The following is a 4,894-nucleotide window of genomic DNA, read 5'->3' as shown; positions in this document are numbered from 1 at the left end:
ATTGCATGTGGAAAAAAAGCAAATTCTGCTCTGCGCCTTCAAAATGCAAATGTGTTAATGGCACATACAAAACCAGAGCAGCACACTGCAAAAATGGATTTCCATGTCTAATCAGAGTGGATAGCACACAGCTATTCCTTGAACCTTTATCATAAAGTAAATGTTGGCATTTCAGGTCCAATTTTCACTTTCTCCTGGCACCATAACATGCCCAACAGTTGTCTGTTGTGTTTGCCCACTGGTACTATGTTCCCAATTACCCACTCTTCACTTCTGCAATTGCCAGAGTTATACATTTTGTGAAAATCTGCCTTGGATTCTGTTTGCCAAGGCCTCCATATAAACACCAGCATCCACTTAGCTTTCTCACTCAGCCACGTCTCTAAAGATAATGGCAAACTCAACATCTCCGTGGAAGAACTCTCAGATTTGAGAAGCTTTGAAGCTGGGAGGGGGAATATGCTGCAAATGCAGACTCAGGGTGTAATTACATCTGTAACAGTCTGTCACTCATGTAAGTGAACTATCACCATATTTTTCTCCTGGGTTAATGTAATTCTGAACACATGGAGGAGGCTTTAAGAAATTAAAAAAAGCAATCTTCAAACTAACGTGTAAAATGAATACATTGGTGTGTAAAGAGCAGTGAGGAGATGCCCTGAGTGGGGTGGACAGTGCCCAGGCAGAAAGGGACCTGGGGCTGCTGATCAACAACTGACTGAACATGAGCCAGGTGTGTCCAGGTGGCCAAGAAGGCCAATGGCATCCTGGCCTGGATCAGGAATGGTGTGGCCAGCAGGAGCAGGGAGGTCATTCTGCCCTTGTACTTGGCACTGGTGAGGTCACACTGTGGGTGCTGTGTCCAGTTGTGGGCCTCTTAGTTTAGAAGGGACTTTGAGATGCTCAAACACATCCAGAGAAGGGCAATAAGGCTGTTGAAGGGTCTGAAACACAAGCTCTATGAAGAACAGCTGAGGGAGCTGCGGGTATTTAGCCTGGAGGAAAGGAGGCTCAGGGGAGACCTCATCACGCCCTACAGCAGCCTGAAAGGAGGCTGTAGCCAGGTGAGGGTCAGCCTCTTCTCCCAAGCAACCAGTGACAGGACAAGAGGGCACAGCCTTAAGCTGTGGCAGGGGAAGTTTAGGCCAGACGTTAGAAAAATATTCCTCACAGAAAGAGTGGTTGGGCTGCCCAGAGAGGTGGCGGAATCACCGTCCCTGGAGGTATTTTAAAAAAGACTGGGTGTGGCACTCAGTGCCGTGGTTTAGTTAATAAGATGGTGCTAGGGCATCGGCTGGACTTGGTAATCTCCAAGGTCTTTTCCAACCCAGCTGATTCTGTGATTCTGTGATTCTGTGATTCTGTGATTCTGTGGGTGAGCCCTGCCCAGCTTGCCCACTGTAAGACCTGTAAGTATTGACACGTGAGAAACATTTGCAAAAGGAAGCGAAACCTGCCACCATTTACTGAAATATTGGTTATGTTCTGTTTAATCCCTTTGTCATTCTTTTTTTGGATTTCTTTTTTTTCCCTTTGCTGCCTTTCCATGGAAACATAACACAGCCTATTGTTTTGTTTAATTTTTGTCATTTGCTTCTCCTCTATCGACCTCTTCTAATATGTGTGTAATTCTATTTTTTTTCAGACAAGCTAATGATCCAGGAAGAGGAAAGACATTTTCAGGGCAGCACGAATATAAATGATAAACTGTAAGTCACATTTGTTTGCACATGGATAGTATTTGTGGTTTCACACTGTTCCAAAGCAGAGGCTCTGCTTCCAAGAACTGGCTGAGTGGTTTGTCTGTTATTTATCACACTGTCCCAAGTAGATGATTTCTGGATGATTAACAGAGCTATCATTGCATTCTTACATGCAGGCTGAACTTATCTTGCTGCTTTTGAAACACTTCATAATTGTCAAAAAGAACAATAAAAAATGAACAGAACCCTGCAGGAATACTCATCTGCTAACCTTGCTGCTAAATGTCTTCTAAATGTTAGCATTATTTCAGCTGTAATTAAAGCCTTGATGAACTTTTCCAGCCTTCCCATTGTCCATGGCTTGCAATCTTTAAAGCTTTCTTTAAATCACAGTGAGGAGATTACACTAATGAGTACTGACTTCTCAGACTGGGAAAGAATCACAGAGACCATGCTGGCTTCCAAAGAGCATAGGGAAGTTTACTTTCAGCATCTCAAAGAGGTTAATTTGAACAGTAGTTGGAACTACAAAATATTTCAGGTAGTTTTCCTCTCTCAGTTTAGGAACAAGATAAGCAGAGCCCTCATTTAAGGATGATGTTGCCAGGGAAGTGCTTTCTTCTATTAGCCTGGAAAACATCTGCCAGTCCTCCTGTTCACTTTATGGAAGTGAAAGGCATAATCTGAGCCTGCCCTCGGAAATGCAAATTCAACTTAAAACCAACTGAGTTGTTTGTCTTGTGTTTAACATGTGTTTAACAAATCCCATTTACAAGACTTGCTCTGTACTATGTTGGGGGAGTTATCTGTGCTCTGTTTAGGAACATTTTATGATTAAAGGATAGGAAATGCTTATTTTTACTTCAATTGGTTAAACTGCTCACATTGCACTGTGGTAGCAATGTCTGTGACCTGAGAACATTTGCCAAGTTCCATGACACATGTCTCAATACAACCAAGTAGTTTATAAACCCATCTTGGGTTACTTTATTTTCCGTTTCTGATCTGTGGGAAGCTGAAGGAGAATCTATGAATGTTATTATTATCATTAGGTTCACTTGTTTCATATTGCTGAGCCTGAGCATCAGCTCTGTGGAAGTAGAAAAGAGTCAAAAATATTCTTTAAATCTCTTGTCATAGATTCTAAGCCGTATTTATCTCTGTATTTCCTGCTTATTAATGTGATTCATCTATTTAAATATTTTAAAGAGGATTCAATGTTGGAGTATGCAGATATACACTTAAATTCCTAAAGATCAACTGGAAACACAAAGGTTTTTTCAAAAGTAACTAAGCTGCTTTCCTGTAAATTTCTTCATGGCTTTTTTTATTTTCCGTAAGTAATATGGGTGCTGGCCCAAGGGAAAAGAGAAAAGGCTTCATTTTACCCAGAGGGGAGCAGACCAAAGCCCCTGCACTCAGGCCTTTGCCAAGAACAAGGTGCCTCGTTTTAACTCATTTTATTTTGAATAACTCATAGGAACTCAACAACCCCTCCACCCCCACCACCGCCAAAAGGTCTTGTTTTGCTTAATGAAGACAGTCCTTTTGTGTTTTGGTTAGATTTGAAATCCAGTTCTGTTGGGAAAGTGTTTAATCTAGAGAAAAATAAATCCAGGAATTTCTCCATTCTTTATGTAGATATAGCAGTATATTAAAAAATGTGAATTATGATACTTCATGGTATCTCCTCTGTGGTGGAGGTCTATTTTGATTCTGCTTTCATAAGAATAGAACTCTTAACCCGACCTGCAGCTTTTTTTTTCTCTTTTTTCCAGATGCTATCTTCTACTCTGGCAGTGCAGCCATTTTCCTGTCAGAGAAGCCCAGAAAAAGGAGGAAAACGAATGCAAAATTTCCTATTGAATGACTCAATTCACCTGGAATTGCATTTGAAATAATGAAAGCTGTCTCCCATTAGCAAAGTCCTGTGCCCACTATTGAAACTAGATTGTGTGCTGTGGAATTGCAGTCCTGTCTTAAAAAAAAAAAAAATTAGCGTTCCTGCTGGGAGAGCACTGAATGACAAAATACACTCTGCTCAAAGTAACACAGGGATTTATATCACTCATGTCACTACAAGAAAGGACTAATTTACAGGTTATTAATTACAAAATTTTGCAACTGTTTCAGTGCCAAATGTTAATGCATTATGCAGTAACATCTCTAGATTGTGATAAATTTGGAATTATTCTTAAATGGTTTTGAAAGTTATACTGAATCCTGTGATTGACTCTTGATTTCTAAATGCATAGAAGATGCCATAAGCCTGTAAACATCCATATCCTGAATCAGGTCTTATTGAATATTGTTTCCTCCCAAACCACTGATTCATGTTCCAAAATTTAAGTGTTCATAAGCATATTATTTAGCCAAATATTGTAAGGTCAGTTACATATGACTGCTGGCATGAACAATGGCAAAAGTGGTGAATGTACATTAATTCCTATTCTCTTTCCACATAAATGGGCTCAAGTAGTTATTCTCATAGGTTTAGTTCAGCAAACAGCCCTCTGCACTCAGTGGATTAGCTGATTTAAAATACTTTATGCATGACAAGAATCTGATCATCAAAACATACTGAATTTTACTTCTGGAATTCATGCTGTTTTCCATTTTACTCTGTTAATGGAAGTGGTACAAATGTTGCTCATGAGGCCTTGAGAGAGGGCTCAAGACAGCAAGATGTGTCAGGTTGCAAGTGTCTGATGAAAACTGATGGATCCTTCTGGAGAAACATTAGGGGCATAAAGAGATCATTTGTTCTCTTTCTGGTGTTTAAATTAATGTGGTGTATTTCAACATTACTACACTCAAAAAATATTTCATATGTATAATAAAAGAACCTTTTGTGTCTGTGATGTGGAAATGTAAGAACAGTTGAAGTGTGCCAAGCTCATTTTACAACAGACAATGGGAAGCAGGGTCAGCTCTGTATAATTAGAATAAATTTTGAGAAAACTCTACTATATCTTAAGAGTAATCTTAGTTATTAGCTAGCCCCACAATTCCTGTTGAGACCTCAGGGGATATGAAATTTATCTGACATTTCTTTCCCTCAAAAAAGTCCTACAGAGCTCTGTCTAGCAGCCCATCTCTGTTTTTTGCAAGTCTGGTAGCAACCAGAGTGTTTGAAGGCCAGCTGAGAAAGGGTCATTTGAATATAGTGTGTCAATCTTTAAAGCTTGAAA

General features: G+C 39.8%; 1 long non-coding RNA gene across 1 annotated transcript; it reads left to right on the top strand.

The window, feature by feature from the left end:
• Window positions 1-1,611: 1,611 nt before the first annotated feature.
• On the top strand, window positions 1,612-4,564 carry LOC135286970 (uncharacterized). Its single transcript, XR_010350920.1, has 2 exons — window positions 1,612-1,709; window positions 3,482-4,564. It is a non-coding gene; the product is annotated as an uncharacterized LOC135286970 (long non-coding RNA).
• The last annotated feature ends 330 nt before the right edge of the window (window positions 4,565-4,894 follow it).

This window comes from Passer domesticus, chromosome 1 (genome assembly GCF_036417665.1).
Source record: "Passer domesticus isolate bPasDom1 chromosome 1, bPasDom1.hap1, whole genome shotgun sequence".
NCBI lineage: Eukaryota > Metazoa > Chordata > Aves > Passeriformes > Passeridae > Passer > Passer domesticus.
Note: the sequence above shows the minus strand (reverse complement) of the source record. Positions and strands in the feature narration are given on the sequence as shown.